The sequence below is a fragment of the Lissotriton vulgaris genome, chromosome 8 (genome assembly GCF_964263255.1).
Source record: "Lissotriton vulgaris chromosome 8, aLisVul1.2, whole genome shotgun sequence".
Classification (NCBI taxonomy): domain Eukaryota; kingdom Metazoa; phylum Chordata; class Amphibia; order Caudata; family Salamandridae; genus Lissotriton; species Lissotriton vulgaris.
In genome coordinates this window covers 978,554,159-978,581,467 of record NC_141696.1, presented here as the reverse complement: position 1 = coordinate 978,581,467, position 27,309 = coordinate 978,554,159, and positions in this window count along the sequence as shown.

Below are 27,309 nucleotides of genomic sequence, written 5' to 3'. Positions count from 1 at the left end.
TGGAATGTTATTAATGCTCTGCATGGCTTACAACCAATTACCTTGCAAGGCCAATGTCTCAGATTTATCATTAGTGGTGGTTGGTACATAGGGGGTTGAAGAGTGCAGCCCCGCCACCACACAAAGGAAAAGCTGCTCTTCACAGATTTGAGCAGCAGAAATGTAAACTTACAAACTGACGGATTTGGGAATTTGTTTGTGTTCCTTTCTGTGACCTGTGCTAGTGACAGTATAAAGTGAGTGTCAACAACACATGGAAGGGCATCTGATACCATGGGTGGTCCATGTGTGATTGGTATTTTTCATTTCAGCAGTCTTCACACATACACAATCCACACAGATGAAATGCATGCTCATAGCAATGCAACATATGTGTGGATAAAAGCCTGCTCGAGCGGTGATGTGGTTTCAGATATGTTGCCCCAGGTCCTATCAGAAGATAGGATAGAAGAGGGATGAAGAAGGATCTGCCCCAAGCCCTAGCCTGAAATTTGATTGGATTGCCAGAACTCAGCAGGCCCACCACTAGTACAGGTACTGGAACGTGGGCCGCCTTAAACCCATAAATAAAAACTTATACAAGGAAAGTAAAACCTTATTTAAGCTACTGTTGAAGAAGGAAAGATTGGGCTCACTACCTGGGGTGGTCATAGGCATGGCTATGTTGCCTGTCGCTAAGAGGAGCTGTTACAGGTTTGGGGGACTATAGGGACACACCAACCTAAGGAGGGAGTTGTGGATTAATTGATTAATATATCTCAAGGTTTAAATAAAGTATGATCGTCTTGTTAGGGTTGGACTGTTGGAGATGTAGTGAACCCAGAAAGAAGAGAAGGTTTTTAATCACATCGTATGTGAACAATGAGTTTGAAAAATACTGTTATACTATGTCAGTCACCTGGATTTCACAACGGCACAGAACTCGGGAAGTGGCCACAAGATTTGGCAGAGACACTTTATTCATTTATGTATTGATTGCTGCGGTAGCGCTGCTGCTACAGAGTGCTGCATAGGGTTTGACAGACATGTAAGCAGAGAACTCATCTGTTAACTTTAACAGAAACATTGGTTCAAAGGTTTGAATTCATCTTCTGATTTCTGCTTTGAAGCGTGACAAAGATGCCCTATAAAAAGACATTGCATCTTAGTCCATTTACTTGTTCCAGTCATAATGCATTCAGGCACTGTGTCAAGAAGACAGTGTTCCGAGAGGATGTCAAGGCCAATCTCTCTGGTGCCCTCTAGAGGTCAAAGTAACCCTTTGCACTGATTAAAGGTTGTTAAAGAAGACCCAGGATAAGGGCAGGGGCGTAGGAAACACTAAAATTCTGGGGGAGACAGGGACAACCTTGTGGACTTTCCATTGACGCTATACAAATCACCACCCGTTAAACAAATACAGTCGCATAGTTTTGAAGCGGTTTTGAAGCGAAATATTAGGAAAAGCAGGCATGTAGTCACCGTTTGCATGTCTGCTTTATTGTTATTTACATCCACATAGTAATCAGACCAAATGTTAAAAAAACATGTATATGAATCTTGCATCTTCTTGCACCAAGCAAAAAAGTTCACTGACTTCGGGTGAGGGCGTCATGTTTGTAAGTGCATTATAGTTTGAAAAGTACCTGCTGCTGCATTCCTGGTCTCCAGCAATTTTCAGGCAACAATAAAAATGTGAAGATAACTTCAGTGATTAATGATCTTTATTGAGAGAGATCAGAGGTTTGGCTTCTGGAAGTTTTGACTCATGGTAACGTAGCCACAATGTGTTAATATGACTTCTGCAAAGAACGTGTACCAGGCAGATCACAAAATGCATAAAATGTAAATAGGTCAGTGAGTTACTGCTTTTGTCTGAGAGATTCTTTAGCTATTTGCAGTTTATAAGTTAAAATCTTAACATTGAACAGTGAGCTATTAACCGTCATCAAAGAGCTGCATGAAAACTGCAAGGTATAGATTAGAACGTTATGATTTTTACCCAGTCTTTCATTATCCTAAGGTTGGAAAATGGGTTCATTAGGCTGGAAATCAATTCTGATTATTAAAGAGAACCCCCAACCATGGCGTTATTTTTTAAATGCTGGGTTTGTGCTTCTCTAGTTTTGCAAAGCCATCTGTTCCTTGAGCACTCCCTAACTTTTTGCTGACTTGTACTGGTGATACCTCACTCTGACTGACCCTGGCCTCTGACTAACCAGGCCCAGTGCTATGCTGAAAGAGACACTTACAAATACAGTAAAAACACCTACATACACTAGGGTGCACTATGGGTAGGGTACCTCCATGATTGACATGACCTATCCTATACGGACCTAGATCATGGAGTGGTGTGGCTCACTGGTTAGAGGCGGCAGACCCGGAAGCAGAGGACGGCCCGGGACCAGGGTTCAATTCTCAACGCGGCAGGGTTGTGGACCAGGGTCAGCGGACTCGATAATTCTCGCTTCGGTGCCTACTTTAACCAGGGATCACACTCGGCAACTCTGGGCATTAGCTTGCCTCATCTCCACAACGGCCCCCCACATACACCGGGGATGCCTGGTTTCACCTTGGAGATACCCAGCAGGGATCATCTCACAGGGAAAGCCAGGACGGGTTCCCCAGTGGTCTACAGCGCTGGGACGCCCCATTGCTGGAGTAGCCATGCGCTTTACAAGACAACATAACATAACATAACATAATAGGGCATGGGAATTGAAACTACCTTTAAGTCCCTAGTATATATTAGGGCACAGTGGTTTAGAGGCCAGCATCCCTTCCTGCGCTTGCATATGTGCACTGCTGTAGCCTGAAGTCAGTTTAAAAGCAGGCCCGTGTTGGAGGACTGCTTTTAAAATGCAAATTGTGCCCAATCTTGACTTTTGGGTTTGGGGCACTTACAAATTGATAACCTACAATGTTGGGGCATATTAGGTATCCTCAGGAGTTCCCCTAGGTGTCCCAGTGGTTAGAGGTCAGGTATCCACAAGGAGGACCCTTATAAAATGAGTGTTATATGCCCTGGGATCCTTATATAGTCAATGGTATTGGAAAAATTGGCCAGTTAATTTTTCCATTGCAGATCCCCAGCCCATAGGTTAACATTGCAAGAGGTTATTAATTAATAACTAGATAAAGGAAAGCCATACAACTAGTATTAAAGGACTCAGAAGAATGTTAATGATAAATGTAACAATGTGGTATTGTTGAATTTATTCTAAAATGTACAGACAAGACTTTCTTGTCTGCCAACTACAATTCAGACCTCTAGTGCCCTGCCTTGATTTGTCAGAGGTAAGTGGATTGGACTGGCTGTTTGAAGAGGTGATAAATGACCCCTATAATTAGGAGGCCTGTCTGGGAGAAGAGGTTGCTGGGCATAGGAATGCCAGAGCTAGGGGGAGGGGTAGTAAACAACGCTCTTCAAGAGAAGGTGACAGACTGGAAAAATCACTTTCATTTACACCTCTCCCACAGCTGAATGGGGGAATTAAGGAGGAATTCCCAGATGTAAGGTGAGTGGACCTAGATAGATGAAGCCATCCGGTAGGCTGGTTTAGTTAGTTCTGCTCGCTCTGCTGGAAAACCAGCCATGATGAATTTGAGAGAAATTGTGCTCTATTTGTGAAAATAATGCCACACTTTAGAGGATGTGGTCATACCCTGGAGCATTGCCCTGCACCTCATTGGACAGGAGTATCCTCCTTATTGACCCAGAGAACTTGGAATAAGTAACTGAAAGGGACAAATCCTCTCTGATGATGCTGCTTCAAACTTGGGAGAAGAAGGGTCCCTGCTGAGGAGTTTGATTTGAACCAACCAGGCCCTGGACTGAAGATTGTTCCTGTTGCACAGTCTGGAATTACAGTCCTATAGACTACCTTGCTTCAAAAGGACTAAAGGGTGGACTCCCTGCAAGCTGAAGGTTAACAGAGCACACCTGGACCACGAAGAATCCCCAGCCTGGAGAACTACCAGTTAATTTGAAGGGGTTTTGTCCAAGTGGATTGTGGTAACTGAAGTCCATTTCAAGGACCACCTTGGAGATTCCAGACACTTGGAGTAAGTTTTGGACACTTTGAGACCCTTTGGAAAACTTCAGGAAGAAGTTCCAGAGGTTTGGAGAAGTTTGGAGCAACTTTGGTAAAAAGCTCCATAAGTGGACCGACTCACTCTGACCAGCCAAGCCGACAACCTTCAACCATGAGTTGGCCTGCCGCCCAGGTTCCTCCCTCTGAAAAGCTCCAGGGGTCCGACTTCCAGAGTTTGATCGGGCATAGGCGGAAACCCAAGCTGGCGAACCCTCACCGAATCCGGCCTAATGAAAAGCATTGAGGGACCTTGCAAGAAAAAGCTCTGCAAACATTTCTAATTCCGAACTTAGAAAAGGCGACCGAGGCCAACCATGAGAGCCAAGCCACCCACCATCAACTGTGTGCCAGCCTCCATCCCTAGCTCATACCGCTGGAAAGCTCCGGAGGTTGGACTTCCATAAGTTTGACCAGGAGTTTGTTGCAAGGCAAGAAGGAGAACCCTCACCGAATCAGGGCTGGCTGAGAGCTTCGACGGACCCCGTGAAGAAAAGCTCCAGAAAAGTTTCTAAGTCAGAAGGTAAAAAATTTGACCGAGACCTACAATAAGAGTGGCCCCACAGGGCTTCATCGTGGTTGGCCTGAAACCTTGACTTTGAGCAGGTCCAGCTTGACCAGATGTACCAAAAGGGGATATACGTTTCAATGTGCTATATCGTGCGAACTTATTAAAAAGTCATATTCCGGTACCCTACATTGGATTTTTTTCCTTTTAAAGAGAAAAATATTTTGTATTTTTATAAATTGGTGTTGGATTTTTATTGTGTGTTGTGTCTTAATTATTGACTGAATTGGTGTTTTTAAATGCTTTACATACCTGCTCACAGCCAAGCGACCAAGGGTTGAGCATGAGAATAATTTTCGAAGACCGGTACGGAGCTATATATTGAGGTAGTGTCCTTATTGCAAGGGACAGATATACATTTGCCCCTACTATTAACCAACTTTCCAACATCCAGACCAAGCACTCTTAAACAATGCTGTTTACAAGTATGGATGACATGTGACTCCTACACCCTGTAGTTTTATTTAACATTTCCTTTACACACATTTACACACCTAAGATTGACTGGCTCTGTGTAGTGTGAATGATGTAAAGTGCTGACACCCTGCACTGGTATGAGTGGCGCTATATAACTAATTAAATGCATCTGAGAGAGTGGTTATGGAGACTTGAGCAGCACTATTAAAGGGTGGTAGTGAGGGAATCCGTGGCGGAGCTGGGTTGTTGAATACCAAGGCTGTCTATCCGATTTCATCTCCTGCCTCCTTTATCCACCAACATACTCTCCCTCCGCATTATCTCACTCTTCCAGGTTCTTTCTCATCTTTGCTTTCTCCTTTTTCTCTGTTTTCCATATTTCCCTTCCTCCTTCTGCCAACAACTCTTGATGCCTTTCTCTTGTTCGGTTTTACAGTCTGATGGTTTAAATAATGTACCGGTCTCTAACAAAGCAAACAGTTACTCCTCACCTGCAGACACCAACTTAAATTAAGCATCATTAGCTTGCAGCCCACAAAGGAAATGCCAGAGTGGCTATGCTGGCCCTTTCTGCATTGTATATCCTTCCTGAAGAGCAGATACACCTTTTCCTCTCCTTTCTGCAAGACACAAGGATCCCAGCCTTCTCCGTCCCTATGGAAGGGAGAAGTGTGTGTGGCAATCGGTCTCTCCAACTGCCAGGAAACCGCCCGCCATTGTAATATGGTGGGCAGTAATGCAGTCATCAATGGTGGTGGGACTGTCAACGACGCAGTGATGTGGCAGTCCCACCACCATTATAATCACCCCCTAAGTTTAATATGCATGCAAATCCAACATTACCAACCCCTGGTAAGTTGCACTACTAGTGTTGAAAAAGTCCAATGGAGGTACCAATGGACGAGGTGGACTGGCCTCAAGGGTCTTGTGACCTCAGTGACAGAGTCACTGTCGCTCTAGTGTGTGCTTCTTCGAATGCCTGCTCGCAAGACTGGAGGTGAACTGCATGGATTGTGGTGGACCGGCCTTCAAGGTTAACTCACACTTGCCACCGTTAGGGTCCACCTGTTGGTGCTAAGACACCAGGGCTTCTAAGGTCTGTCGGGCCTTCTAAGGTGTAGCATTGGAATGAGCTCTGTCAGGAGTGTGGTCTGGTGGACTGGTCATGAAGGCTGAAAATGGTGCTCCAGTTCCAAATTTTGCAGCTCTGGCCAGAGTGCCACATCCTTTCCCCCACTGAACACAATACTGCCCCACTGGGAGAAACTGGCACTGCCTTCAGCTACAACCCAATTGTGCTGAGACTCAATTCAAATTATGCATTGGACAAGCTTAAAATGCTGCCTGAAAAAATGTAACAACACCGTGTAAAAAGCAAACACTGAATGCAAGGATGAGCAAAGCATGTGAAATGTAAGCAGGAACAACATGGTTACCTTAACAGTTTTAAACTCATTATTCAGAAATCAGTAAGTGATTTTGCCTGAAAAGTTCAGGACTTGACTACAGGATCAGGAAGGGACCCGTTTCAATGTCCATTGCTTATATCTTTACAAAATGTAAGCAGTTTGGTTTAAAAAAGACCAAATCCCTCAACACAGAGCTGCGGTACACATTTTATAGGCTAAAATAATTAAAGCACTTGAAAACGCTCATATTAAACGTTTTCCACTCCACCCCTCAACCAGGTATTGCAGTCTCTTCTTGAATGGTGCACTTCCCCACTCTGGGAAAACAATGTTGTTCAAAGAAAGAAGATAAAAAGAAAGTAGCGCTTCACTGGAAAACTCTGTAAAGCAGCGCTAAGGTGCATGGGTGTAAATAACAATCTGGCCTGTCTGCTGACCACTCTGTATTGCTTTCTTTGGTTATTTAATTATTTTTCTTAATTTGATACTTTTCTCTCCGTCCCGAGGTTGTACTTTGGAATAGAACCCTGTCAGAAAATGAGGACATTTCCAGCCAAAGTGTTCTGCTCGTTTTTGGATCCATTTCACGAGGGGACACATAAAAAAAAGGAGAGGCAAGAGAGAGTATGTAACAGCTGTCTTTTGAAATCAGCACTTAAGGATAAGCGAGACAGAGACAGAAAGAGATGGAGGAATAAAGAGAGAGGGGGGGAGGGAGGAGGGAAGCTACCAGAGCAGAGCAGGAGAAACGGTCACTGTCCTTGTCTTCTCTGGACACGACGGAAAATAGTTTTTTTTTCTTCTCTGCCCTTCCCAGACTTGCCAAGCCTTACTGCAGAATAACAAAGGGCAGAGGGCGGGTGGACTCTTTGACTGCCGGCAGGTAAGGTCACAGGTCAAATACAGGGTCATTAGGTAGCGCTTTTGTGCGCTAATGGCCCTTTGAATAAAAGAAGGGAGGGGGAAATTCTTTTGTCCCCTCCTCCCCCCACCCTTGTCCCCCGTGTACCCCCCACTCCAAAATCTGGGGGGATATGTCCCCCACACATCCTACGCCCATGGCTAAGGGGATCAAGCATTTGCGCGAGTTTAAGCTATTAGCATTGCAAATGACAATGCGTTTTATTTATGTTTCAAAAACCTAAATAAAAGGCATTGTCATTTACAATGCCAATAGCTGAAACTCTTGTAATTGTGAGACCTGTTGCATTGCAAATACTTGGTTTTAGTTTGGTGTGACAATGGTAGAGCAACCCTTGGACACTAGAATGTAATTACCTTGTTTGTGCGAATTACCAACATTTAAAAAAAATTAACATGAAGCGCAGCACCCGGCCATGAAGCAGGCGCAGTGTAGGCTATTAGTAGGAAAATGCAGCTTCACGTCCGGGTGCCACGCTTCATGTAAAAAATGTTTAATGTTTTACTTTTGCACAGGGGCTGTACGTGGCAGAGGCAGCATTACACATACACCACACTTCATCTTTAACAATGCTCGCTAAACGGGCGACGTGCTTGTACACAAGAATTGTTAAAGATGACGTGCAGCTTATGTGTGAGGCTGTGTTGGCCCACGAAACACCAAAAATAAACAAAAAGTAGTGCAGCACAACCCAATACATAATCCACACTGAAAGGATCCATGTAGCAGGGGAGATCGCCTGGGCTTGGACAAAACACCCACAAGGCGGGACAAACGTACCCTGTGCACCTACCAAAACAATGGGATTCATAACAGCATGCCAAGCAATCAAACAAAGAGTGTAGGCATGTTTCATTGCACAGAGGAATTAATAAATGCCTCGAAGAGCAGAGCATGCACGCTGGCTTTTGACTTGACCTAAAAAGGGGAAAAGGGAAAAGGAGGGGTGCAAAGATGCACTCCTGCAGTCTGGTGTTTAGAAAACCCAGAATAGATTTTGGGAAGATACATTTCTCAGTGCCAAGCTTAAGGATAGCAAGATCTTCACCTAAAGGTTAGAGAACATAATTACTAAGGGGACAACCACAAGAAACATATTGTAGACATATGCTAAGAAGATGCACAACTTACATATTGCAAACAGAGTAAACTTGCCCCGCACAGGAGCTGAAGATGGAAACCCACACTGCATCCAGAGAGAGGATGTATTGACATGGAGACATTCTGACAAAGAGGTGCCTAGGCAGAAGTGAAAGGGAACCAAATGACAGAGGGGAACAATGTAAGGGAGAAAGCAAGAAAGGTGATGGGTCGACCATACTGACTGAATGTGAAACATAGTGAAAATTGAAAAGCCACAACAACCGCTGTTGCCAGACAAGGAATTTTCCTACAGGTGGGATTTAAATACTTGGTTTGCCAATATTAACCTGGAAGTGTGCAAGATGATGCCTGCGCTGTAGTGGCTGAAGCTGTGCATATGATTCTGGTAGATGTAGTTGTTCAAGTACAAGTGTGTATTTTCCACTGTCCTGTTTGCTATCTCCTTCAATTTCCAAGACTCGTGTGCCCAAACATATCTTGTGATCTAACAAGGGCTGCCCCCTCAAACAGATACCTTAGTTGTCCTACCTCTCCTCTCTGTCCTAAAAATGCAAAACAAACTTTAAATATTTTTGTTTTCCTTTTTGGTTGATCTGTGTACTGGGGTGAATGTATGACATTGTTCTGCATTCTGTCCATCAACTGTGGTTTTTGCATTTGTCACCCCGAGTGGGAAGGGTATGCTCAGATGTGAATCCCATGCTCTCCACACCACTGGATTCAAGCAAGCCGGGCTGAAGGCGGCTGAAATGCCAGAAACCGGTCCTCGGAAGCTTGTATCCGGTCCAGGGAAGGCATGGCTTGGCGGTTCGGGGTGGACTGTTCCCATGAGGCACAGGGTCAGACTGATTTGCATATGGCCATGTCTGAACTGGGGTGGTGTGGAGTGCAGAAAAAAACGATGGATTTAGGCCCAGATCTCTGTACTGGGGTGAATGTATGACATTGTTCTGCATTCTGTCCACCAACCGTGGTTTTTGCATTTGCCACCCCGAGTGGGATGGGTATGCTCAGACGTGAGTCCCATGCTCTCCACACCACTGTATTCAAGCAAGCCGGGCTGAAGATGGCCGAAATGCCAGAAACCGGTCCTCGGAAGCTTGTATCCGGTCCAGGGAAGGCATGGCTTGACGGTTCGGGATGGACTGTTCCCATGAGGCAGAGGGTCAGACTGATTTGCATATGGCCATGTCTGAACTGGGCTGGTGTGAAGTGCAAAAAAACGATGGATTGAGGCCCAGATCTCTGTACTGGGGTGAATGTATGACATTGTTCTGCATTCTGTCCATTAACTGTGGTTTTTGCATATCCCACTCCCTCTATGAAATACTATTTTTGTTGAGCAAATATTCATGATCTATTAAATTTGACCTCAGGGTATGTTGTTTTAATTTATTTTTTCTATTTATATTTAAGTTACACTTAAAGTGATCTCATGTGGGACAAGGATCGTAGAGTGGAGTTGGTTTCCGGCATATTTCCAGCAGACCTCAAGAAGATGATGACAAGTGCTCGGATGTTGGTTGTCCTAATGGTACTGCAGAGCAGACTGACAGAAAATATAGACAAAAGTTTAAATGCAACACAGCTGAGTACTGCGAGGCAAGCTGGTGAACAGTTGCAAAAAATAATATTCAGGCTGTACCCCAATAGCAGAGCTGGCATGAGAGTTGATGCCCAGCAAGCGAAAGGCATCCAGCAAAGGGAGGTGATGAATGAGGAATGTTTCTCTCTGTTTCATGCCTTCAGCCATCATCTTGTGTATTTTGCTGTTCACCCTATGTGGGATGGGTATACCCCAGACGTGGGTCCCATGCTCACTAAGCCACTGGAGTCAGGCTATCCTTGCTGAAGACCGCTGATAGCCAGAAACCGGTCCTAGGATGCTTGATTTCGGTCCATGGAAGACATGGCTTGGCAGTTCGACTGGACTGTTCCCATGAGGCACATGGTCAAGACTGATTTGCATATGGCCATGTCTGAACTGGGGTGGCTTGGTGAGCAAAATAACGATGGATTAAACCTAGATCTGTGACTGGGGTGAATGTTTTGCCATTGTGCAACATTCCGTCCATCATCTTGTGTGTTTTGCTGTTCACCCTATGTGGGAAGGGTATGCCCAGACGTGGGTCCCGTGCTCACTAAGCCACTGGAGTCAAGCTATCCTGGCTGAAGACGGCTGATAGCCGGAAACCGGTCCTACGATGCTTGATTCCGGTCCAGGGAAGACATGGTTTGGCAGTTCGGACTGGACTGTTCCCATGAGGCACAGGGTCAAGACTGATTTGCATATGGCCATGTCTTAATTTGGGTGGCTTGGTGAGCAAAATAACGATGGAATAAACCCAGATATGTGACTGGGGTTGAATGTTTTGCCATTGTGCAGAATTCTTCCCATCATCTTGTGTGTTTTGCTGTTCACCCTATGTGGGAAGGGTATGCCCAGACGTGGGTCCCATGCTCACTAAGCCACTGGAGTCAAGCTATCCTTGCTGAAGACCGCTGATAGCCAGAAACCGGTCCTAGGCTGCTTGATTCCGGTCGAGGGAAGACATGGCTTGGCAGTTCGGGCTGGACAGTTCCCATGAGGCACAGGGTCAAGACTGATTTGCATATGGGCTTGTCTGATCTGGGGTGGCTTGGTGAGCAAAATAACGATAGAATAAACCCAGATCTGTGACTGGGGGTGAATGTTTTGCCTTGTGCAACATTCCGTCCATCATCTTGTGTGTTTTGCCGTTCACCCTATGTGGAAAGAGTATGCCCAGACGTGGGTCCCGTGCTCACTAAGCCACTGGAGTCAAGCTATCCTGGCTGAAGACAGCTGATAGCCAGACACCGGTCCTAGGATGCTTGATTCCAGTCCAGGGTAGACATGGCTTGGCAGTTTGGCTGGACTGTTCCCATGAGGCACAGGGTCAAGACTGATTTGCATATAGGCATGTCTGAATTGGGGTGGCTTGGTGAGCAAAATAACGATGGATTAAACACAGATCTGTGACTGGGGATGGATGTGTTGCCATTCTGCCACATTCCGTCCATCATCTTGTGTGTTATGCTGTTCCCCCTATTTGGGAAAGGTATGCCCAGACGCGGGTCCCGTGCTCACTAAGCCGCTGGAGTCAAGCTATCCTGGCTGAAGACAGCTGATAGCCAGAAACCGGTCCTAGGATGCTTGATTCCGGTCAAGGGAAGACATGGCTTGGCAGTTTGGGCTGGACTGTTCCTATGAGGCACAGGGTCAAGACTGATTTGCATATGGGCATGTCTGAACTGGGGTGGCTTGGTGAGCAAAATAACGATAGAATAAACCCAGATCTGTGACTGGGGGTGAATGTTTTGCCTTGTGCAACACCATCATCTTGTGTGTTTTGCCGTTCACCCATTGTGGGAAGGGTATGCCCAGACGTGGGTCCCGTGCTCACTAAGCCGCTGGAGTCAAGCTATCCTGGCTGAAGACAGCTGATAGCCAGAAACCGGTCCTAGGATGCTTGATTCCGGTTCAGGGAAGACATGGCTTGGCAGTTCGGGCTGGACTATTCCCATGAGGCACAGGCTCAAGACTGATTTGCATATGGCCATGTCTGAACTGGGGTGGCTTGGTGAGCAAAATAACAATGGATTATACCCAGATCTGTGACTGGGGGTGAATGTTTTGCCATTGTGCAACATTCCATCCATCATCTTGTGTGTTTTGCTGTTCATCTACATTAAAGCACTGTAAAATTATTTTGTGTGTTGGGTGTGGCCATTCCTATTTTAAAAAGTCTGTGTGTAATGAATGAGCCAATAAAAGTGGCTTAGGAAAAGCCTATCTATTGTTAGATTTAGTTTAGCCTATAGATTCCTTCCATTTTCAAGACAACACATGGGGCCTTTTTTCTATATATTTGTCCCCTTTGTTATGGTCTCGCCTGAGACAGAGTATGCACTAGTGCATGCACTCTCACTTGCGGGAGATATTGTGTTCCTTAAGGAGTTTGGAGCCTTCCACTGCTTATCATTTGTTGGTGCCATTGTCACTCTTATTTGCTGCCTTGTAATTGGCCAACGCATTCTGTCTTCACTTTTTCTTCTTTCATCTTGAGCATGGACCACATACTGAATGCTTCATCTGGATTATAGTCCTTCCACTACTGCATCTGCTATTGAGATGCTATTTTATGGGCGAACTTAAAACTATTCTTGAAAAAATCAAATCAGGTTCACCTACTGACCCCTTCCCTATTACCATCATAAAACAACTAGATACCCCTCATCTGCAGGTGATTCTTAATACTCTTAATGCTTCACTATTACAATCCGTCGTACCTACTCCTTGGAATCATGCAATGGTGACCCCCCTCCTGAAAAAACCTATGGCTGACCCTGAGGTTCTTGCAAACTACAGACCCATTTCCCTCTTACCAGCCTTCTCTAAAATACTGCAAAGACACGTCCACTCACTACTTTCACAATTCACTGAAGATAATAACTCTCTCCATCCTTCTCAATCCGGCTTTCGGCCCGGTTACTCCACAGAGACAGCATTATTAGGAGTCACGGAAAAGCTCTGTCAACTTCTAGATGAAGGACAGACAGTCATACCTATTCTATTAGACCTCAGTGCGGCCTTTGATACCATCTCGCACAAACTGCTAATACACACGCTTAAAAACTCGGGCATATGCGGCTCGGCATTAGATTGGATCATTTCCTTCTTGGACAATCGTACTTTTCAAATCATGTCAACCACAGCCTGCTCCAAAACCTACACCACGCCGCATGGAGTACCCCAGGGCTCGATCCTCAGTCCACTGCTACTTAACCTTTACGTCAGACCTTTGGTGGATATAGCAGACCAAGCTGGACTAACTCTTTTTACTTATGCAGACAACTCGCAAATTATCTTTTCCCTCTCTAATACTAACCCCTCTGCACCCTTCTGTCTCAAACAAGGCCTCAGTAACATTTCCAACTGGATGACCAAACACCACCTGAAATTAAATGGTGAGAAGACCGAGGTCCTCATCCTGGGTAAACAGAAAGACCTTTGTAAGCTTTCTCACTGGCCTACTCAAATGGGTTACCTCTCTAAAACAACAAGCCACGTTCCGAACCTGGGCATCATTGTTGACGACACACTGTCCATGCACCAACAAACCATCAAAGTGACTGCACTCTGTTTCACCATTCTAAAATGGCTCAGGAAAATCCTATGGATGTTGCCCGTCCCCACCCAAAAGACCGTAGTTCACGCTCTTATTACATCAAGACTTGACTACGGCAGCATTCTTTACCTGGGGTCAAACAAGGCCTGGACCGTAGACTGCAGCTAATCCAGAATTCAGCTGCCAGGTTGCTTTGCAGAATTCCTAAGACCTCTAACATTTCTGGATATCTACGTGACCTACATTGGCTCAGGGTAGAGAACTGTATTAAGTTCAAAGCCCTGAGCTATATGTTCAAAATAAAAACAGGCACAGCTCCTCAATACTTTCAAGATCTAGTACGCCCTTATGTACCTTCGCGCCATTTAAGATCTGAAACCTTAGGCAACTTTTTTGTGCCCAAGGTCAAACTCTCCAGAATGGGAGGGAGATCATTCTCCTATCTGGGCCGCTCCATTTGGAATACTCTTCCCACCTTCATCCGCAAAGAAACAGATTACATCCGCTTTCACAGGAACCTTGAGACCTGGCTGTTTGATCAGTAACATTAATTGCAAAGCTCTGCCTATGTCCGTTCTGGCACTGGGAAACCCTTTATGGGTAGGTGAGCGCCTTACAAACTCAATAAATAAATAAATAAAATAAATACATTTTTCATTTTCTTCCTACTGATGTGTTGCTTCTTTCCTCCCACCCCCTTGTCCATGTTGCATCTTCCCTCACACCCCTACGTTCCTGTTATCCATGTTGCCTTTTCCCTCCCTCTGTCTGTTTTAATTCTTCTTTCTCACCATCCAGCTTCCTGCTGTCTGTGTTGCTTATTTCCCATGACATCCCACTATCCCATTGTATGTGTTGTTTATTTCCAGTGCTGGCCATGTTATAGCACAATTTTTCTAACATTTAGCCACACTGCAAAACAGTCACACTGCTATATAACATGGCTAAAAGACATTGACAAAGCCAATAGACCTTGCATAGTGGAAACCTACTGGCTTTGCCACGGCTTGTTTTCCTTTTGTGGAGGTAGCAGTGAAGGATAGAGCAGAAAAGGAGCAGAAAAATGCAGAAATATAGAAGATGGCATCTCTGAGGAAAGTAGGAGAGGCAGAAGTAGGTCCATGAGGTTTACTTCTAGCAGAAAACTGGAAAGGACAAAGGACTATAACTCTCATGTTCAAATATTCGGGAGGAAGCTTTGGCTAAAGCCTTGGCTGCAGAAAAAGCTAAATAGATGGATAACAGCTATCATTACATAAAGGATGATTCTTCTTCATCCAGTTCCTTATCTCCTGATGAAGGAGGATCCTCCTCAAAAGGAAGGAGATAGGGAAGACCACCTGAGTTGGAAGAATATGATTTTTCAATGATATTTCCTCTGAGCGAGAAAACTAGTCCTGCTCTTCATTTGGATAACGAGATTTGCACATGAATGGATGAATTTGGATAATTGGAATTGTCCAACATGTATCCTCATTCAAGCAAAGAGTAGATTTCATGTAGGTGATGCTGTTTGGGAAAACGATAGTTAATCAAGAGGATAGCACTCCTTCGGATGAGGGTTGGTAAAAAGACTGAAGCAGCTTTAGCAAAGGTTTATGCAGGAGGAAACCTGACATTAAGTGCTGGAACATATGCATCCTGATGCAGCCCAATTTCTTATAAAAGACTTTGGTAATCTAGCACAGATAATACAAGAAGTAGAGGACTGTTTATAGTAGTTCTTTTATATAGAACAGAAACCAAGGTTGCTCTCTGATACAGCATCCAAAAGTCTCAGAGCCTTAGCTATGGTGTCTGGAGGTATTATTCAGGTTCATTGTCACATCTGGCTCAGAGATTGAAAGGCTGACATTTCAGAAAACATGTATTAATTAATATTCCTTTTTAAGATTTGGTACTTTATACAAACCAGCTAGATGCAATAGTTACTTAAAGCGTTTAAGGATCTGAAACATGTAGTACCCTTCTAGATCATTACTATCTCTGACTCGGGATAGCCACAAGCAGTCCAGAAGAAGAAAGCACTTTCATCCCAGTTTTCCTTCAAACAAATTGGATTCAGCTCAGCAGATTTCAAGCCAAAATAATCAATGATTCTGTTTCTTGGAGAGCAGTGCATGTGGAAGACCTAGTTGGCAGTAGTGCCTGTCACTTTGTGGAAGCCTGAGAAACAGATGTGTTGGATCGTTGGGTGCCCAGAAAAGAGTATAAACTGCCTACCAAGTTCAGCTGTTCCTCTCTATACCTGTGTCCAGCAGCAGTTTAAAAGCAAAAGCTTTGTAGGAAGAAATAAAAGATCTAATATGGAAAAGAGGTTGGATTCCTGTTCCTTTGGCAGAAAGTGAACGGTAATATATTGCATTTTCCATTTATTCTGTTTTGAATCTGGTGAAAGAGTATCAGGAGGCTTTCGACTAGGGCAGGATTTATAGAGACCAAATTCTTGGGTGGGAACAATACACTGCAATATTTGACTGTTTACAGAACAAAATGTCATTGATTCAAACTCAAGAGTTTATGTGGACTCAGGAATTGCAGGGCATCTATCTGCATATTCCAATCTGCAAGGAGCATCAGTGATTCCTTTGTTTTACAGGACAGGATCAACACTTTCAGTTTCCCATCTTTCCATTTCATCTGAAGTCAGCCCTGAGAGTACTCACCAAAGTCCTGGCTCCTCTGGTGGGATTTCTTCACAATCAGAGATATCAGTACATCCCTTTCAAAAGGTCTGAAGGAGCGCTGTCTTCATCAGAGTGATCGCACTGCTTCAGAATCAGGGTTTTCTAAACAATTGGAAGAAATCCAAGTTAAACCCAGTTCAGGATCTGGAATTTGTATAGACAAGGTTTTGTATGGAACAGGTTATAGTGCGCCTTCCAGAGTCCAGAAGTCTGAAGATCCAGAGACCTATATCAGTACTGATGAAGCAAGGGTTTCTGAACATCAGGTCTGAGATTTAGGTCCAGGGAAATATTGGAGCTGCAATAGGGTGTCAGGACTCACGGGAGGCTTCCTCCTTTTAACGCAACGCTGGCTACCATCTCCCCTAATAAATTATCAAAAGTCAGTTCATCCCTCAATCTGGAGTGCTTGTTGGCACAGATGGAACTCCAAGATGGCTGCCAACATGCACATACTGCAACAGCATACCGCTGTTAGCAGTCTAGTCTTTTGAGGCTTCAGAAAACCTGGTGAAGTGTGCTTCAACATTCCACTGCACACTTGACTGAAGAAATAATTGGAAGCGCACCTATTTTCCCCAGCGTTGTGGAAGTCAGTTAGGGTAGTTGTGATAAAATCGGGGTTAGCTTTGTCGGAACTACATTCTCTCACTAATCAGGTTAGTGTTAAACTATATAGCTAATATAAAACATTCTGTGAGAAAAGGTTATCGTGTCAGAGGTAAATTTCTATATAAAAAGGAAATGAAGTCAGAATATATTTTCCTTCATTTGAAAACTGGAACTACCTTTCAGTAATTGCTTTCCTTAGCCCAGAAGACTAAATAAAAAGCTTTTTGAATCAGCTGTCTTATTCAGCTGTTCCAGAATCTCTCAGATCACGGTGTTACCTTTCAACACACTGTTTCTTCTTTGACTGAAACTTGTTCACTCTTCAGAGAATTAACTAAAAGGTGAAGTCAGGGTCAAAAGCCCAGATTATTTCTTTCACGTGCCACATGTTAAGTTTGAAGATAAATAATTGAAGGCCCAGTTAAAGTACTCCAGTAATGTTCTATTGCCAGAATAAATTAACTCTCGAGCCCGGAGTAGAATAAATTGTGCTTCCAGCAAACATTAAAACTGAAGCCTTAAATAATAGGAATGCTTCCTTTTAATATTTAACCTAAGTTCTGAAGCATTGTGTAAAAACTAATTAAAGACAGAAAACCAGTCATCCTACTCCAGAAACCCCAGTTTAAGGCCCACTCCAGTCTCTTAACAGTGAGTTAATAGAAAGAAAGAGAATCCCAAATAATACGTAAATTAGGAATACAGAAATAAATACTTACCTTATCTTTCTTACATTAAGGAATAGCAGGATCAAGTGCAGATTGTACCTGAGAACGAAAAGAAAAGAGATTTAAGTGAAGACTTCTCATACAACCTTGCAAACAATACATGAGAAGTAGAAGAGAAGTAAGCTTCAGTAAACATTCTGGTAAGATAAGTTATTTATACAGCATAGAAAAAACAGTAAGTTAAAAGGCACAGTAAATAAAGGTTTTTTACATGTTAATGTTGCATTCCTGTAAGATAAAGAAGAAGACGTAGCTGAACAGGCAGAATATTGGAGCAGTCTCTTCTCTGTCCCAACCCCTTTTCCCCCCTTAGAACTTACCTGCAATGCAATACTAAAAGACCTAGCAGGGTTGGTTCTGAGAAGGGTATTGGGATCTAGCGTCATTCTGCTCTTGTGTGGTTCAGACAGCAATAAGTATTTAGACACTGACATAGCGATGTTCCTTGGGCAATGTTTCATCTAGGGATTTTTGATCATCATCTCCTTGCTTATTGGAATCTAGCTTCTACCAATCTAGAGGCTGGGATAGAAATAACTAAGAAAATCAGGAGGGAACTTAAGTGGTGGCTAGATTCAGTTCATCTGAGGCGAGGAACCCCAATTGATATTGCCAGCCGAACGAATGATAACAATGGATGCCAATAGTTATAGTTGGTGTATGATTGGGGAAAACTTTAATAGTGTTCTAGACATCACTTTGAGCCTATCTACCACATCACTTCAAGGGGCACTCACCCATAAAATGGCAGATGGCTTATGGGACTGGTTGACAGATTGGGAACTAGAGGACATACAGCACACAGAACATGGTGTAGATAGGGATTACTCCTTCTATTCTAATGTATACCAAGTGCACATGAGACTGCTCAGGGGTCCCTCAGAGCTCTAGTTTGAGCCCTGTACTTTTCAATCTTTACATGGTACCCCTGATTGAGCTAATCACCTTATCAGATTAGCACTATATCATATGCTGATGACACGCAGCTGATCCTGGTGTTGGATGGGGAGCTGCCTGGTGCAGAGGAAAACCTGAAAAACTGTCTTACCGCTACATTTGAGTGGATGAATAACAATCACCCCAAATGTAACTCCGGGAAGACGGAAATACTGCCCTTCGGCCCTCAAAACCTGTTCTCCCCCAAACAATGGTGGCCTGAGGATGCTGAAGCTCCTCCTAACACTATTTCTTCTGCTTGTAACCTGGGCATCAAGTTTGATGACCAATTGTCATTTAAGCAGCAAGCGATAGGCGTGGCTAGCACGTGCTTCCATATCATTAAATCACTCAGGAAGTTTTTTTACCTTCTTCCACTTGCAGCAAGGAAAACAGTGGCAGTAGCATTGATAACATCTAGACTGGACTACTGCAACAGCCTGTACACAGTAACTAATAAAGTAGTACTCCACAGGCTGCAGCTAGTCCAGCATGCTGCTGCCCGTCTAGTACTTCGCTGGCCAAGAAGGTCATCTGCCTCGGCCGCGCTCAAGATCCTCCATTGGTTACCAATACACAAGCGTTTTTTATTTAAGGTCCTTGTTATCACCTTTAGAGCCTTTCAGTCACAAGGACCCAGATACTTGTCTAATGGCTTTAAACGTTATCTGCCAGCACGTTGCCTGAGGTCCGCTAATCAAAATCTTTTGGTAACCCCCAGATTTAGATTGGCCACTAAAGCTGGGAAATTTCTTTTTGTCTTACGGTCTAGGGCCTGGAACAAACTGCCACTCCAGCTTCGGCTTATGTCTAAGGAGAGCCACTTTAGGAAATCCCTGAAGACATGGATTTTCTCCCTCACTGACGCGGCCTGTAGGGCACTGGTGTAAAGTGTGTAATGTGTTCTGAGTTGGCTCCAGTCCACCATCCTATTCCAGCTGGGTTGGTCTTGAGCGCCAAGATGCTCCTTGGAGTGGTAGTAGCGCTATATAAATGTGACCTTACATTACATTTACATTACATTACATTACATTACATTATATTACTGGTCCATCAATTCTGTTCCAGAGACCTATGCCGTTATGTCACACACACAAAGTACCTAGGCTGCACACTTCCCGATCATAGCCCGCTCCTATTATTATTTAACCTGACTGACGAACCCCCAACGATCACAATGTGGCTGCTGCATACATCAGCCCTCTCTGATGTCCCCTTTCAGGAAACCTTGTGGGAGGCCATGACACTGCATTGGGCCACGAACCAGGGAACAACCTTAAGTTGCCAAGTAGAATGGGAGGTGCTCAAAGTGGTGTTAAGGGGACATGACCTGAGCCAGACGGTGGGAATTCACCACAACCTTGATTGCGACCTCATGCAGTTAGATAACACACTCCATAAATTGAATAAAGAAGTAGGGTTCTGATCCACCCACCAACCAAAGGCTACGTGAGGCTAGGGAGTAATATAACATAGCACTGTCGTGTCTTAGACACCATGATTACAAGGACTATATCAGTAGGGCCCACAAGGAGGAGGGCAGGCCAGGGAGGTTGGCCTGGTCCCCCCATCACCAGAGTTCTCTCCCAGTGGGGCGATTCTCTCTAAACACCCAAGGATATTAACTTGGTGTTCCAAGACTGCTGTATCCTGCTGTATGGTCCACCTCAGGTGGATTTGCCTAGGGCCCATGAGAAACTGCTAGAGATCCTGGCGCTTCAGCACCTTCTCTGGATGTGGCAGAGGGACTAATTACTGCACTGGAAATCGCAAATCCAATTAAAAACATGGTGCAGAGTAAATCCTCAGGTCCTGACAGACTATCAACAGAGTTCTATAGGTCACTACACTGGTGAATTGATGCTGAGATTGGATGCTCTCTACACAGAGGCGCTGTCATCCTGGTAGCTCACAGACACAACTAGGGAGGCTCTGGTAGTCCCTCTACCTAAATAACTCCCCTGGGGTATAGACTGCGGCCTCCCACCCCCTGTCCGTGCTCAATATGGACTTTAAAACCCTCAGCAAAGCACTGTTTAATAGGCTCTAGCCGCATATGCAGGAACTGATCCATGAAGACCAGAATGTGTTTATCCTGACCAGGAACACCTCCCTTAATCTTCGAAGTCTAGATAATACTATCTGTGGTCATGTCGTTGGATTTGAAGAAGGCCTTAGACACTGTGCAGTGGGACTTCCTGGAGGCGGTTATGCTTTGCATGGGAGTGGGAGAGGGTGGGTCCGATAGGTCAGATTACTGTAGACAAACCCCACAGCTGGAGTGAAGACAGGCCACACAATGTCGGACCAATATGACATCTTTCGGGGCACAAGATGGAGGGGAAAGGGCAGATTATATCTCTCTATGCTCATTTAACTGCAGAATGGTGAAGAGGACATTGCTCCCATGTTGCGGCTTCTGGAGGAGATTGGATCCTACTCAGGCCTTTGGGTTAACAAGCAAAAACCTCCTTGTTTTTTTCGTTGGTCTGTGACACCCCCAGATCAGCTGGATGCCCACCCGATATCACCTGGGCATCGCATACCTTCAAGTACCTGGTCATCCATATCTTCCTTTACCTTGATGATTTGTGGGAAGGTAACCTGGCGGTGGTGATGTGCTCATTCACTTAAGTCGAGAGTACCTTTATGGAGATCGCCTAAACGACCCCGCATGGCTCGTATAGCACTATCCAAGATAGTCATGCTCCCCTGTTTGCTTTATCATTTTGCTCATCTTCCGGAGAAGATACTGGCGGTCTGCTTTAGACAGCTGGAGTCCCTACTCAGAGTCCTGATTTGGAACGGGGGTCGACACAAGATTATGCTTGACATTTTCTGCCATCTGCATCTCAGGGTATATTGGGGGGCCCGGACTTTGAGTTGTATTTTGCAGCAGCACAGCTCCAATGGTTCACCAGATGGTTGGATGGATCTAGGCAGGAAGGAACAGGGCCCAATCGGCTCCAAACCAAGTGGCTTTATTGGCCACACGGTTCAATTCCAGAATGAGGGTCCCACAGCCATGTGTCCTTCTCTCCGCAGCCCAGCGTTGTTGGCGTGGTTGTAATAAACAGCTGAAAACCAACACTCTGTAATCACATGAGCTCAGTCTGGTAGGATTACCACACGGGGGCTTCACGGCTGGACAGATGAACGCGTGGACGGAGGTGGGGTTGTTCAGGGTGGGTGATTGCTTTCAAACTGGCCGCCTCATCACACTAGTGAATTTAACTACCATGCAAGGCCTGGCCCCGGGACAGTTCCTCACATATGAGGCGCTCACATAAACGTTTCTCGAACTATGAACCGAACAACCCCAACTCCTGCTGTACTTCACTTATTGTTGGTGATGGGGTCTGGTAGATACCTAATCACCTGGTTCTACAAGGCACTAAACACACAGGGCTAGAAGCCCCTAGCAGCCCTTAGAGCTCAATGGACCAACAAGCTTAATCTGGAACTTACGGATGCTAAATGAAACCTGATGCTGGCATATCTGCATAAGGTTACCCGTAGTACATGCCTCAAGTATATACAATTAAATTATACTCATAGAACGTACCTGACACCACAGAAAATAAGGGTCATATAGCTGATGTACTCTAGATGCATGCTTTGGACATATGACCGGCCAATGCCCCCTCTACAGTGTTACTGGGGGAAGGTATTGACAAAGCTTAGTGATACCCTGAACAGAACACTCGAGAATACCATTGAGATGAACCTCCTGGCAGCATTTCCACAACCCACACCCAAGAAGGTTGGACATAGATTCATTGACTTATCTTTAATCCTAGCTAATATGTGAATAGCCATGGCATGGGAAGCTGCAGATGTTTCTAAAATCAAGACATGGGTTAGAAATGCTACTCTGTGGGCAAGCGCTGAAGAGAGAGCTCTGCAGTGGGAGGAGGCCCAGGGAGTATCCAGGAGGCCGATAGGTGGCCATTGGTCTTAGTAGTGGCTGAGTAGTAACACCCATCTGACTCCGCGAACAGCAGTGTAGACAAACAGGGAGATGAGGAGAGTTAGGCTCGGGCCTCGGTCTGACCAGCCGGCAGAAGGGTTGAGAGAGGACATTATACTATGGTTATCAATGGACTGATACCAATGGCCAGATTTGAAATACTGCGTCTCACCCCCTCCCTGAAAGCTGGTTCCCACTCCCCCTTTATCTCACTGAGGGATTGTGGCACTGGACAAACCTCCCTCACCCGCTTCTGTCCCTACATGCACCATGGGGACATTCTGCTCTCAAGACAGCAGTTTGCTTTTTTAGCTCTGTTGAAATAATTTATGTTTGAACACATGGCATATTGGACACCACCTGTGAGCCGCAAGAGATAATTGCTTACAAATGTCTAATTAATAGCAATAGGACAATCGACAAACATTGAATTGAACTCGCAAACTATATACTTGAATGTTTGCGATAAATGGCAATAAAAAATAATTAAAATAAAAAGATGGGTGCATAATGTATCCTTATAGATGGGTGTATGATGGGTTATTTCCTCTCCAATACAATTATACATCCATCGAATCAGAAGGAGTGGAGATGGACAGGAGGTCTCTAATAGGGTTTTCACCTATGTTTCTGTCATGATAAGAATGGACAACATGACAACCACGATATAGATAAACAGACATTGCAGGGCGTGAACCAAGAGTTTAGCTTGCCGGGTTATCATGGTTTTTCAGTGGGCAATGACTGGGACATCACTGGAAAAAACACAAACTGCTATGTATGTCTTCCATCTCATCTTCATCAAGGGCAGAAGCCCAAATTGCAGTCAGAACAACAGTAACCATCTAATCAGACCTGCTGCGTCTGTTATTACCAAAGACATACTAAATGGTCACTAACAGTGACTTCAAGCATTTGAACAGGCAGGTCCGTAATTGATCCCTCTTTGTGAAGTTCACTGGAGCTTTTAAATATAATGCATCCTGCAACAACAAAGGCTGCTAAACACTGTGCAATAATTTTAAACATAGAACCCTAAAAACCTCTTGCATCAAATGTACAAAAGTTCAAAAGTACAGAAAACAACCTTTTATTAACGGGAAACATCCTTTACCACGCAACTTTTTCCACGCAGTGCTTTTACAACGCAGGTTTTACAACGAAAACCATTACAACGCATTGCACTGGGGGGCGCTATAGGATAAGTAATAGTTTAATTTACTATCCAACACCTTCTCTACTATCCACGGGGACTGGAGTTGGAATAGTAAATTAAACTATTCACTATCCAGCACCCCCCAAAGCAATGCGTTGTAATGGCTTGTATTGTAAAACTTGTGTTGTAACAGCATGCATGGTAAAAGCATGCGTTGTAACAACGTACATCCTTTATTAACTATATTAAATAAACATATTGTCCATACCGCCACAAAAAAGGGCTGAGGGGAATTATGCTGTTTACTTCAGAGGCAAAGCCATTTTCCAAACTTTAATCTACCCCCTTGTGGCAACGAGTAAGGAATAAAAAGAGTCACATCTGCATTAATGGCAACAGCTAAGGTAAGCTTCTATGAGTGCTGCATGCCACCCACCACACTCAGGCATCTTCTACCAGGGCTAAGGGATTACTGAGAAGAGCTGGGGAGAAGCCCATATCAGCCAGTAGGCTGACTGAAATGAGGTGTGCTTTGGGGAGGTAGGATGTATGAATGTGTCTGTGTGCGTTCACATGCATGAGGGGTTTTGTGGAGGACTGGGGAATCCATTAAAGCCCATGCTTGCACAATCAAATTATCCTTGGTATAATTTTGACCCCACTTACATATTGTTAATGCTCGGGACATAATTGCAACTATTGCTAACTCAGTGTATGAATGGCCCTGGCCTAGTGGCACCTGCCTTTGACTTTTTGTGACTATACCTTGCATAATTCTGACTATCTTTCTCACAATACAGTTGATTTTTGATGATGCGAATGATGATAAACGGGTGATTGGTGAAAATGACCGGCAGCTGTTTAGAGGTCAATTGTGTATTTACTCTAAAAAGTGAAAATCTGTATTTCAGGACAACGTAATTTTTTCTCTTAAAAGCAAGAGCTTCTGTTTAGAGGGAATTCAGCTAATTTACTCTAAATGAAAATCCTGTACTCTTATTTTCGTAAACTGATCAAACTATTTTTAAGACAAAATACTTTTATAAAATATATTTGTAAAGGTGGTATTTGAGAGATAAATGATGCTGAGCAGATTTTATTCGCATGCAACTCAGTAGCAGTTAATAATAGGGGTGTTATCTTAAGACCTGTGTGGAAGCAAATTATCTTTCTTCCTCGGAAAGCTCCTAATGATATTACCATTACTGTTGCTGTCTGCTTCTTGAGCATGCAGAGTTGCTGTAACCTGTTTGATCCTGTAATTGCTTGGTGCTTGAGCCAGAGGAATTTGTCTAGCTCTGGTGTGCTTGGACTACATTTTGTATTCACATCCTGCCCCTTTCAAATAGAAACTCATATGGTGGGAATATACACCAAAGTGACAGGAAGTTATAATAAATTGAAAAAGATGTCATTTGTATTTGAGGAATTATGCACCATGTGGCATTGCATAACCAGATATTTATCTGCCTGTAAAAACTTGATTCTCTTGTAAAGCGCTCTGATACCTCCGGGTCTAGCAAGCGCTATATAAAACTCTTTAAATAAATAAATACATAAATACACCTTCTTCCCCAATATATTAAAAAATGTGCTGACAAAATCAATATTTTTAATCATTTTTTCACTATTTTCTTTGAGAGTGTGGGCTGGCAATTCAAAAAAGTTTTCCGTTACTTATTCCAGAACTTTTGGATAGTTATCCGATTTATGTGAAAACTGTGCTGTGAAATGAGCCACGTGGCTCTGTTTTTTCAATATTCTCTTTAGGGGAGAATCCCCTGAAGTCACCATAGAAAGAGTGGATCTAGCTCCCTCAATCATAAGTAAAGTAGATATCTACGTCCCACCCAGGGTTTTAAGTGGAATGAAAAACTAGGGTATCTCTCAAAGGGGGGTTGCCGATGTAAATAAGGGCGTGGGTGAAAAACTACTAAGCTAAAAATCTGTGCCTAGCATAGTGTGCCACCCGATTGGTGTTTTGCTGCTTCTGTCTTTGCATCCAGATATATAATACAATTAGTAAAGTTATACCTACAACAAGCCAGAACTATTAGCTTTGGCAGTGTTTGATAGTTGTGTAAGATGAAGAAGCAACAACTATCGCTTCATTGTATGGAATATTGGAAATGCTTCAGTTCTGACATGATGAGACTATGAAAGAACTATAACGAATCTCTTCCAAGTCTCAGCACCTGCTTTTCAGTAGCAGCTGCTACCGGACGGGAGTGGTGGCGTGGGGAGGGTAATGAAAAAGATTTGTTTTTTAAAACACACTAACCTGGCAATGGCCGGCCAGCCAGCCGCAGCCTCTCGTCCGTCCTCTTCATCTCCAGCCGCTGCCTCTCGTCCATCCTCTTCATCTCCAGCCGGCCGCCACCTCTCCTTCCACCATCTCGAGTCCGGCAATATGAAGCACCAGGCTCCCAGGCTCCCCACAGCCAATAACAAAGCTACAATGCAGCGTTTTGCTTTGTCTGAGTGCTGTGATTTGGCACTCAGACATGCAGTGGGAGCCTGGGTATGTTCTCCACCCAGGCTGTAATGCAGAATGGGTCGAGAATATGTAAAGTGTGCATAGTGCTTTATCCGGTCCGAGACGGCCAGCCGATGCATCGTAAGCACTTACAGATTGTGCCAACCAATCCTCCCCCTGCAGTGCTCTGCCATCACTGAGTTCAGCTCTGCCCGCACAAAACCAGCTGGGCCGGTTCACTGTTCACAAACATCGATATTTAAAATATTGAGAAAAAAAATTGACTGTCAAAATATCAACTCCCATACCATGACAGGTAAGTACAGAAATATCGACTCCATAAAATTGAGGTAAAAAATATAGATGTAAAAAAAATATAGAAAAATATATATATTAAATATATTAAATACAAATACTATTTTTAACAAAATTAATTACATTTAATATACATTTTAAATAAATATAACGAATAAACCTAATTAAAAAACAATATGAACACACAAACATAATTATTCATATACATATATTTACTTAAAAATAATTTATTAACTAATATATTTATTTAATTTTTAAACTTTAAAATTATATAAAAATAAAACATATATTTATCAATAATTTAAACTAAAATAAAACATTCTATAATAAATTAAAACATTAAACCATTTTAAAGAAAAAACCTCACTTTTACCAATACAATAAGTGCAACAGTTAGGAAAGTGTTAGACAGCGGAAAATTAAATGTACTATTCCATCTCCAGTGAATACAACATTAGGGAAAGTGTTGGATAGCAGAGTGGTTAATATTACTATTCCCACTTCAGTGAAAATGTTAAATAGCAAAGGGGTAAAAATTACTATTCCCACTCCAAAGAGTGCAACAGTAGGGGAAGTGTTGGATAGCGGAGGGGCAAAAAAACTATCCCACTCCAGTGAGTGCAACAGTAGGGAAAGTATTGGATACAGAGGGCTAAAAACATACTATTCCCACTCCAGTGAGTGCAATCGTAGGGAAAGAGTTGGATAGCGGAGGGGTAAAAATTACTATTCCCACTCCAGTGAGTGCAATAGTAGGGATAGAGTTGGATAGCGGAGGGGTACAATTTA